Source organism: Anabrus simplex, chromosome 4, assembly GCF_040414725.1.
Source record: "Anabrus simplex isolate iqAnaSimp1 chromosome 4, ASM4041472v1, whole genome shotgun sequence".
NCBI lineage: Eukaryota > Metazoa > Arthropoda > Insecta > Orthoptera > Tettigoniidae > Anabrus > Anabrus simplex.
In genome coordinates, this window is record NC_090268.1 from 267,206,539 (window position 1) to 267,218,926 (window position 12,388).

The window sequence follows — 12,388 nt, forward strand, 5'->3', positions numbered from 1 at the left end:
AAATGGAGTACCACAGGGATCGGTCTTTAGTGTCACTCTGTTCGCGATTGCCATCAACGGTATTGTTGCCGCTGCTGGTCCAGCAGTTATACCGTCGCTATATGTGGATGATTTTGCTCTGCACTATAGCTCGCGTAATATGGCAGTCGCAGAGCGACAATTACAACAAGCTATTAGGAGGGTGGAGCAGTGGACCTTCGAACATGGCTTTCGGTTTTCTGCCACAGAGACCTCTGTTGTCCACTTTTGTCGTCAACGTACTCTTCACCCCCATCCGGAGCTTTATTTAGGAAATGTCGTTCTTCCCGTTGTTGACACTTACCGATTTCTTGGGCTCCTTTTTGACAGTAAATTATCGTGGGAACCACACGTGCGGCAGTTGAAAGTGCAATGCACTAGGAGGCTTAATATCCTTAAGTTTCTTAGCAGCACTTCTTGGGGGGCTGAGAGCATGGTGCTCCTGCGATTCTATCGGGCACACATTTTATCCCGGTTAGACTACGGCAGTGCAGCATATGGCTCCGCAAGACCAAGCGTTCTTGCGAAGCTGAACAGTATCCACCACAGCGGGGTTAGGTTGGCGACGGGAGCTTTTCGTACAAGCCCCATCGCTAGCCTGCTCGCTGAGTCTGGTGTGCCGCCTTTACACCCGAGGCGCCAGCAACTTCTACTTACGTATGCTGCAAATTTGCGACAGATGCCACTTCATCCAAGCTATCCTTGCGTGTTCAACAATGGCAACCGTTTGCTGTACGCTGCTCGTCCTCGAGCGGCGCGGCCGGTTGGATAGCAGTTCCGAATTGTTTGACGTACCTTCGGTTCCTTGCCTTGTCAGACAACCGAGTGGGGTACCTCCGTGGGTTGTACGACGACCTGAAATAATCCTAGATCTGCACACTGGCCCAAAGGAAAACACGGACCCTTCGATTTATCGGAGGCTCTTCCTGTCAGTTGTGGGCCGCTATCCAGGTTCAGTCGTCGTCTACACGGATGGTTCAAGGACAGATACGAAGGTGGGCTGTGCGTTCGTTGTTGACAATGATAGGTTCCTTTTTGCTCTTCCGGCAACCTGTAGTGTGTACACAGCAGAGCTCTATGCTATCTGTGAGGCTCTGCGGTACGCACTGTACAATGAGCGCCGCCACTTTCTTCTGTGTACTGACTCCTTGAGTTCACTCCAGTCTATTGATACCTGTTTCCCTCGGCACCCTCTGGTGCAGCGGATCCAGGACCTGCTGGCCGGGTGTTGGGATGCTGGCACCAGAATCACGTTTCTGTGGCTCCCAAGCCACATGGGCATAGAGGGAAACGAGTTAGTAGATCAGGCTGCCAAGGAGGCAGTTACACTGCCCCCGTTGCCTTTCAAGGTTCCAGCAAGTGATATTCGCTCCCAGCTGCGACATCTTGTTATGTCCCATTGGGGGATGGAGTGGCAGGCCATTCCACTTCCCAATAAGCTGAGAGCGATACAAGGAACAACGAAGGTATGGAGGACTTCCCTTCGGGCTTCCCGGAGGGAAGCCGTGGTATTATGTCGTCTTCGGATCGACCACGGTATCTTGACTCACTCGCATCTTTTGAAAGGAGAACCCCCTCCGGTGTGTACCTACGGCGACCATCTTCCTGTGGTGCACCTCCTTACGGAGTGTGTGGTTCTGGTCGATCTAGGCCGTAGTCTTAACCTTCCGAGTACTATCTCCCTTATCTTGCGTGATGACGAGCAGTCCGCAGACCTCGTCGTCCGCTTTATGAGGGATAGTGGACTGTTTTATCGTGTGTGATGCTGTCCTTTGTCCTAGTGTATTTTGTGTCACTTGCGCTTTTATCCCATTGACCTCATTTTAGTTTGTGTTGCGTATTTTAATGTGTTATTTTAACGTCTCACGTAAATTATGTACTACCAGGCAATGCCTTATTCTTTAGTTTTCCTGTATATTCTCTTATTTTATTAGAAAATAAGGCATTGCGTATTAGATCCACAGATTGTTTTAATGTCACCCTCATATTTCTCCATCACCATTTCTTTTAAAACTCTAGTCAGTGGATATGTTTTTAAAATTTTAACATCATCTCTCATATCGTTTATCTCGTTCCATTAGGGGCCGATGACCTTCGATGTTAGGCCCCTTTAAACAACAAGCATCATCATCATCATCATCAATGCCTAGGACAAAAATAAATAAATAGTTTCCATTTTTTAAACTTCAATTTAGAAATGAGGTGGAAATGGTAATTTGGTATAAGTGTAATATTTAAGGTAGTAGTAGAAGATACATTTAAATCTAATAAGAAGATTATGCATGTCTCAGAATAGCATGAATTGAAATAAATGATTACTTTCTCCCCAGTTCCAGGCGATCCCGAACTAGGAGATGGGAGCACACAAAAACCTCGTTTATCCGGATTAATTGGGACCGGAACTGAACCGTATTATCGAAAATCCGGATAATCCGGAAAAACTGAAAAAATAAATACAGTATATGTTATATAATCTATTAATATAAGTTGCACAGTAATACCTTTTTTAAATTGTACAAAAATATCAGAACACCTTTTGTACATTTATGACTTTGTTTTATGCAATAAAAATAATCTGTGAGTTTTTCTGTTTTACATTTGTATAGCGTTTGCGCGCAGCACGACCACGAAGACGTTTTACTAACAACAGTTCTGCCGGTGTGGTTTCAGTCAAGGATTGTAAAGAGGCCATCAGTTTGTCCAGCTGTATTGTCGCCTCTCCGTGCGTCATTGTTTCTTCTGATGGAGCACCGGTTTTGTTTTCGAAATCACCATCACTGAATTAATAGTGCGTTGCATTCAGAAGAGCGTGGGTTCGAATCCCACCTCAGCCGTCCTGGGAATGGTTTTCCACGGTTTCCCATTCTCAATTCCAGGGTAAAGGCGGAACGGTACCTTTGATAGACAGTGGCCGAATTACTTCCAATTCCTGTCCTTAACTATCCTTGGCGTAAAAGATATTCAAGAAGAGTCGACGCCGTAAAAGAAATACTTTGCAAGTAAAAATAAATGTTTATTACTTTCGATCCGGATAAACCGGAGATGCGGATTAATGAGGGCCGGATAAACGAAGTTCTTGTGTATTCTATTCTAACGTATCTGCCTGGAGGCCCCGGAACGATTCCCAGCTAGTCCAAGGATTCTAATTGCGGACTGAAGTCTAGAAAGCGATCCACTCAGCTTCGTTAGACAAACTAAGAGCTGTCTGATAAAAGAGACAGCGGAACTGGTCACAAAGTCAAGAAGTACGGTTGAGGGTATCGTCACGATGATAACATGCGCCAGAACGTTTGACATGCTGTACCTCTTCGCTGTAGGAAATAATGATTGGGAATGACGAACCGCAAAATATTATAGCAAAATGTACATTTAGTGGTTGATCTGTAATTAATTAAATAGAACGGCTGATCATAAAACATATTGTTGAATTGAATACCAGAAAAGCCGTCAGCATAAGGAAGTAGTGATTATTATTTTAAGGAGTAAATTAACAGAATGATAATTATCTGCGTATGGGTATAAACATCCTTTCATGTAAAATAAAAAGAAGACACCTGTCAAAACAGTATAATTACCACGTAAAGAACCCCTTGCCGCCTCTCTGGTGTAGTGGTTAGTATGATTAACTGCCACTCCCGGAGGCCCGAGTTCGATTCCCGGCTGTGCCAGGAAATTAGAAAAGTGGTACGAGAGCTGGAACAGGGTCCACTCAGCCTCGGGAAGTCAACTGATTAGAGGGAAGTTCGATTCCCTCCTCAGCCATTCTCGAAGTGGTTTTCCGTGGTTTCTCACTTCTTTTCGAGTTAACTGCCAGAATGGTACCTCACCTAAGGCCACGGCCGCTTCCTTTCCTCTTCCTTGTCTATCACTTCCGATATTACCATCCCCCCACAAGGCCGCTTCAGCATAGCAGGTGAGGCTGCCTGAGCGAAGTACTGATTCTCCCGCACATTTGTATACCCCGACGCGAAGATCTCACTCTCCAGGACACTTCCCTTGAGGCGGTAGAAGTGGGATCCCTCGCCGTGACCGAGAGAAAAACCAACTCTTGAGGGTAAACAGATTTTTAGAAAAGAAAGAAAAGAATTACCTTCAGGAAGAAATTTAGGTTCTTTATTGTCTCTGAAAGCCAGCTGCATGCTCTAGGGTTACAGAAACTGCCTCTTATCCAAACGCCCCAGATTCAGCTCCCGGCCACGTGAAAGATTTTTACCTCGATCTGAAAGTTGGTTAGAAGTACACCCAGTCTATGTGAGAACTATTGAGGAGCTATCTGACAGGACCACGTAATATGCAGGTATTCGGTCAGAGTAGCCGTCGCTTGGTAGACCAAGGCCCATTAGGGCTCTATCAGAATGGTTCCTTTTATTGACTTTTGAAACCTACAACAGCTGAAGAGACGTAAAAATTATTATTATTATTATTATTATTATTATTATTATTATTATTATTATTATTATTATTATTATTATTATTATTATTATTATTATTATTATTATTATTATTATTATTATAACTGATTAACATTCTACTCACGATATTTTCAATATTTTTTATTTAAAAATGGAGTAAACCATTTTAATGTGAACACAAAATATCCACAATCCTTGAATTGAGGCTCTCGTATCATTCAATTGACGCTGACACCTCTCAAACATTCAGATGACTGTGGAACCCTCTGTTATATAAACAGGGCATCTTATTGCTGTCAAATCTCCATTCCACTATGCATTCGCACAAAGTGGTTAGGTACATCTAAAGACGCGACCAAATCTCTTTCTTGGGGAGTGTAATTTCTCGCATTTTATCATATTTGCCTGTAGTTGTTGATATATCATTGTCAACGTTACACTATAATTATCTCATCAATTAATTTACAACTCCAAGTAACTGAAGGGAAAATTATAAACGTAGGAAGAAAAATAGTTTTGTCGTAAATGTGATGTTTGATTTAAATATGGCAACAGTAAGATCAAAAACTGCCATACTAAGCAAGAAAAGAATTTTAAATCCATTTTTCACATATATGTGTAGATAATACCATTTTTATACTTGGCCTCTCAGTCATAATAACCACAATTTTTCTCTAAATTTTACGTTTCAGATCTTCCTACAATCGATCTATTACAAGATCTTAGGAAAACATCCTTGATACTTCATTATTGCCTTTCGTCTTCTTATCGGTCTTCTAAAGTGGTCTAAGGTCGGCGTCAATGTGGATTAAGCCCTGATTTACATTCGGATACCCTTTCTATCGTCAGCCTTATGTAGAAGGATATATATCCTATTCCGTGTTTCTGTGGTAGTTGACAGTATGATGCGTTGTGTGTTAATGAAGATGCGAATTACAAACAGCCAGCCATCGATCTAGAGGAATGAACGAATGAACCGGGCGCGGCTACGTACAGCAGAACATTCAGCCAAGGAGTCTGATCAAAAGTTACCACTTCATTACTGGAAGAAAAATACATATTAACAATATTGTTAGGCTCTAAAAGCTTAAAATAGGTCTCAAAGAGAAAACTAATGCATTTTAGGCATCATGTGACTTCTACAAAACGTCTTAATTTTTTACACTTGAAGATAGTGAACACACTGAAGTTTACCATCATAAAAAATACATATTTAGTCTAAAATCAGAGACCTAGTTACCATCTATGGGTTCCATCTACCATCTAGTTGTTTCCATTATTTCCATTTAAAATGTTCAAAACTTCAATTTCGTTGATACATTCGAAGGCTTACACCCTGACGTTCAGCGTTTAGGTTGAAATGACAAGTCACTCTTTGCACCTGAACAAACATGGAGATATGATTTCTTAAATTCTATAGTGGTTGGGCAATGTGTTCGAAATCAAAAGTACATGGTCATTGAGGATCGTTGTTCCTCAAAGTAAAAGAGCGCCACAATCACTAACATGAACGAGATATTCTCACTCACTGGAATCGTATCTTTACCTCACACAGTAAATTACATGTTCCCCCTCTGAAATTAGCTAAGTATGAACCGGGAGTTATTTAAACACTGTGCTTCCACTGCGATTCCACTCCAGATAAGACTTGGTATTACCTAGGAAATATTATATGATATTTATAACACCGACAGACTGGGCTATTATAAATAATAATTTCTAACTGCCTTTACTTAGCAGATGAACCGCCATGCAACCGAGAGATATAAGCCGTTTGATCCAACCGCTCGAGATATATTTGCTCCGAACTGGTAATCTATAAGATCAAGGCGATGAGAGGGATTCACATATCTGATCATATCTCTGTAAATGGGTTCTTTATCTCTAGGTTAACAGCCAAATTGAGTGCAATTCGAGTAAAAAGAGGGGTTAATCGGAAGAAGAAATGCCGTTCTATAGCGTAATTATAATAAAAATTTCTTCAGTATGATTCCATAAGCTATGCTATTCTAAGGAAGATAACTTCATAATATAGTGTGCAAAAAGCGTTGCCGTTGAGACGCCAGTCAGTAATCAGCCAAGAGAGAATAAATAGTGAATGTTATAATTTCAGTTTTCTTTGGCGCCATTATATCTTCATTATCATACTTGCAGCTTCTTTCTTATCATTCCTCGAATGTTGTTTCTTCGTGGTCGCTGTTTCCGGATTTAGGAACCCCTTAAAATCTGTACCTCGATTTTGTTTCTGTCATGGATATCTTTATTTTCCATGATTTTCATTTCTTGCAGATCCTTTTTGGTGTTCATAAATCATTTTTTCATACCAGTTGCCTTTTCTAGCGGACTTGTTAAAATAACTGAAAATACTTTTAGGGAGCCTTTCGTCGCTCATTATTGAAATGTTTCCGAAGAATTTTACCATCCATTTTCGTTTGACGTCTGATATCCTGCCTCACGTATTGCACAGTTCCGTGTTGCTGCTTAATCGGTGTCAGGGCATTTTCTGAGTCCGATGAATTTTCTGAGGATTTTTCTGCCTTTCTTCTCGATTTCTTCAATGTATTTTCTGGTTGTTAATCCTAGGAATTCTGAAGCGTAAATGCACTGTATAATAGTGTCTTAGGTTAGTTTTAATTGAGATCACTTTCTCGTTATATGTGTACTTCGTAAGGTGGATTGCAGGTTCTGTTTTCCTTACTCTCTCATGATTTGCATCTTCACTCTATCGGTTGGGTTGTATTATCTCACAAAGGTACGTGAATTTAGCAACTTTATTTATTCTATCTTTATTTACTTTCTTAGTGCTGGTCATGAATTTCGTCTTTTCAAGCGATGACAGCAAGTCTGTATTCTCTGCTCTCCTTTACAAGATGTTAACTTGCATGATAGACGGTTCGATGCCGTCTGGTAACAGCATGAGATTGTCAGCGGATGTTAGGCAGTTAATAGTGAATTTTATTACTTGTAACGTAGTCGTACTTGGTAATTAATGCTTTATTCTGCAAGTACTTTTCCCATCATTTGATAACCTTGTACAGGATGCAGTTGAACAGCAATGTCTTACGCTGTTCTTTACTTCGGAGGGCTCCGATATCTCACCCATGAACTTCACTTTTGAGTTTGTGATTTGTTTATTTATTTATTTATTTATTTATTTATTTATTTATTTATTTGTTTGTTTGTGTGTTTGTTTGTTTGTTTGTTTGTTTGTTTGTTTGTTTGTTTGTTTGTTTGTTTTACTTTTATAACATTTCAGGTGTTGTTAAATTAATAAACACCGTGACGTTTGATGGTAATTGTTTTAAAAACTGATATAATAAATAATACATATAATAAAAGTAAGACCATACCCATACAGGCTTTGACGGCCCCTAGAGGACTGGGAGGTAGAACAACTCGCTATCCGTAATCTAGACAGTTAGTGGGAATGGAATTAATTGCTCCGTGTCCGAGCTTCTTTACTTCCAGAAATTGACCAGGTAGGCTACTCATTTCTGTTTTGGACTCGGTGAACCCCTTGGCTAATTGCTTCTCCATTCGTGGAAGTCTTGTTTCTAAACAGTTTGAATTTCGATCTTTCGACTTTCTGGCAAGGAAAAGAAACCACAACCATCGGGTTGAATAAAGCCTGTCGTTATGAACTCGGCTAGACAGCGCCGTTAAACTCGTGTGAATAATAATAATAATAATAATAATAATAATAATAATAATAATAATAATAATAATAACTCATCTCAAACATTATACAATTATTCAGAGGGGTATGAGTGTATTTACAAACATTTAGGAAACAATAATCAATGTATTTCATTCACTTCCATTTCAAAAAGAAAGAACTTGAAATACATACCCGATAATTATTTGTTCTCTGTTAGTCTAAGAACAAGTATAATATAGTATTTTAATGAACCGAAGTGGAACGTCAGAAGTCGCAGCGAATGACAAATACGTAACGCCTAGATTCGTAACCACATGCTTACATTTCCTTTCCATATGCCTATTACAATCTGCTAGAATTACTGTATATCATACATCACAATATTTGTCCGACTCGTTGGCTGAATGGTCAGCGTACTGACGTTCGGTTCAGAGGGTCTCGGGTTCGATTCCCGGCCGGGTCGGGGATTTTAACCTTCATTGGTTAATTCCAATGGCCCGGGGGCTGGGTGTTTGTGCTGTCCCCAACATCCCTGCAATTCACACACCACATATAACACTATCCTCCACCACAATAACACGCAGTTACTTACACATGGCAGATGGCGCCCACGTAGGGTCTGCCTTACAAGGGCTGCACTCGTCTACAAATAGCCACACGAAATTATTATTATTACTATTATCACAATATTTTATCTTTTATACTTATTATTATTATTATTATTATTATTATTATTATTATTATTATTATTATTATACATGAGGTATGTTGTGACTAAGTTACCGTATACCTTACGTTGCCCACTATTTTTTTATTTAACTACATTATTTACAAATCGCTACCGCTCAGATCATATATAACAGGAGGATATCCAAAGATATATCACTCCCGGAAAGTAATCCGGCTCCATGGCTAAATGGTTAGCGTGCTGGCCTTTGGTCACAGGGGTCCCGGGTTTGTTTCCCGGCAGGGTCGGGAATTTTAACCATCATTGTTTAATTTTTCTGGCACGGGGACTGGGTGTATGTGTCGTTTTCATCATTAATTCATCCTCATCATGATGCGCAGGTCGCCTAAGGGTATCAAATCGAAAGACCTACACCTGGCGAGCCGAACATGTCCTCGGACACTCCCGGCACTAAAAGCCATACGCCATTTCATTTCTCGGAAAGTAGTGCCTTTATCTGTTCATCTCGAATCCCCAACAAGGCCATTTTAGAGGTGAGTAATCATATGGATGTAAAATTATTTATCACAACATTTCGGCAAAATTTCACTCATGTTATTTTTACATTTTGTGTCCTTATTATCCTATTATTTAAAGCTCTTGAGCACTGTGATATATTTTTTATAAAGTTACGAGGAAGATATATACATATTACAATGAAAGCTCGAATGAAGAAAAGCGGACATGATTTAGATAATAGACTACTACATCCCAGAAAAATTATAATATATTTGTGTTCATAACTTCCCTGCATTTCATTCTTCTTCTCCTTCGTGTTAGCCTGTATCATAGAGATTTCAGACCACTTGGTGACGTTTTGCAACAGCTCTTTTGAAGACATCTGGCTCCAGTCTCTGATATTCCTTAACCAGGAGATGAGTCGGCGTCCCCGATCTCCCTTCCCCAAGAATTTCCTTTACATGACTTGTTTCAGTACTTGATATTTTCCTTCATTCGTCAAATATTTCCTGTTCTATATATTCTAGCTTCCTTAGTTTGGTATAGTATAGTGTTTTCCTTATCCATTTTGTTTAGTCTCATGCTCAACCAATGATGTTCTAAGAAATATTCGATTAATGCATAATTCGAAGGCCCCAAATTTCTTCTCAGACACTTTGATCGTGTCCAGGTCTCAACTCCAAATAAATACACTATTTTATCATATCAATCGTTAGGTCTCTACTATGCAGTTTGTTTTACGACCCACCAACTCGGAGAGATCTTATAGCGACGATGGTATAAGAAGAGGCTATGTTGGGAAGGGAGCGACCGCGGTCCTAAGTACAGTTCCAGTACTTCCCTGGTGTGAGAACCATCTTGAGGGCTGTCGACTTGTGTGAGCTGGTGCGACGTTAACATCTAGAAAGGAAATGAAGTATATGATTCCCAGACCTTTAGTCCACAAACAGTTAGTCCACTTCATATTTCTTCCACCTTGCACATTCGCCCAACACCTCTTTTTGTTCATTCCCATATTTCGTCCACCCCTATTTTCCGTCCATCTTAAAATTTTCGTCGACTTTGGTCCTCCCTTTAATTGTGTAATTTGCCAATATTTCCACAACAGATTGCACATAAAGTTTTGAATATTTCAAAGCTTAGTGTGTATTAAAGAGTTGAAAAGGACTAAATTACATCTACGTCTTCACAAATAAAATTGACCAATGGCGCTACATCCATGGCCTGCAGCGAGGTGACGCATGGGCAGCGTAACAAATCCTCTCGGGTTTATAGACCTGGAACGCTATATCACCGTCACATAGCTCCCCAAATGTTATCGCGTAGGCCAGTGGACCTCGAACTAGTCCTCAGAATCAGGTAAGAACCTCTGACCTTGTCAGGATCGAACCTGGGCCTCCAGGGAATAAGCAAACTCGTTTCCCATAATTCGTATGATCAGCCCTATGTGTATATGTGACTTAAATACATAAATTTAATTTTAATGCCACATTTATACATTTTAAATTGGACATGATAAATTAATTACATTTACAAGAGATGGTTGTTGGAATTTATTAGACAAGTGAAGGGATATTTTTTACTGATCGTCTTTCTCAGATGCAGAATACAATTTCGTTTCGCAGCTAAGAGCTTATATACGTAGTCTTAATTTTTTTATCACACCGAGTGGCTTTTATATTATGTATTGTTTTAAACAATTTAGCCGTACACTTGAAATTCAGCTGAAATATTCACCTCTCCATGTACACTATAACCAATTATATTGTTGTCTATATTGTTCTTATACATTAACGAATTGGAATACAAGGAAATTTGTGATTTTGATGTGGGCGAATTTAGTGGACCTACAGTATAGTCAGCGGACGGGAAGAAGTTGGATAAAATATGCTGTTTTGGGCGAATTCTCATGTACAAAATATTAATGTGGAGGGATCTTATGGAGTTAATTTGAACATATTATTGGTGGACGTAAGGAAGTGAATGTAAAGATGCAAGTTCCCGAGAAAGTATTCGACGAATCGTTCTGGAAGCAAACATGTCACAAAGAACACCACTGTGTGATAATTAATGAATATATGTTCCGAGATTTGAAGATGGCAGCAAAATCGTACTTTCTATTAAAAAAGCAATCACCACCACCACCATCTTCCGAGATTTTTCTCCCTTTCAGAAATTGTATATCATGATTGGCTTCTTACAGCGTATCTATTACTTATCTCAGTAAACGATTATTCTTGCCAGTGTAAGTGACTCGGACGTTGGAGCACTGGCCTTTTGACCTAAAGTTGGCGGGTTTCATCCTGGATAATTCCGGTAGTATTTGAAGGTACCGCTACTTAAATATGTCAACCTCGTGTCAGTAAATTTACAGGTGCTTAAAACTACTCCTGGGGGACAGAATTTCGGCACATTGGTGTTTCCGAGTACTGTGAAGGTAGATGGTGGATCGCCAACCCTATTAATATTATTATTAAGTTACTGTCAAATTAAAAAAAAAATAAGATAACTATTGACTTTCTCCACAGTTCTATTGAATTCATGTACATCTCCTTCCCATATTATGTAGGCTACTTCATACATCTCTGTCCATCATGAATAGATAATTCTCTATCTAAAATGATTTACCGAGTCTATGATCCTCTTAAATACCACCATACAGCAGTTAATAAACAACGAAACATATACATTAGCTCGGTGTTAATGAAATTCAGTGGAAGTTTTTATTAACATTAAAAACATTGTAGAGTGGTGTACAATTTAACGTGGAGAATTTGTCAGGAACACGTTTGTGATTTGCGCACCTAATCACTCGTGGGATTATTAATTTTATATTCTTGTTGCGATGAAATATGCTGTATTGCCACATCAAATCACATCGAAATAGATAACACGTAGAGCACGGCAATGAGATTAATGTTGAACAGTTTGTACACGACGTGCTTTTAAAAAAGATGTTAACGAATTCCTGTAGCCGTGAGATCCTGGCTGATACATCCATCATCCGTCATGTGTGCCTCACTGAATCGCTAGGCCAGAGGCGTGGTAATACTTGTATATATCTTAGCCTGTTTACCATGCATCATAATTATCAATAATGGGGAAAAGACTGTG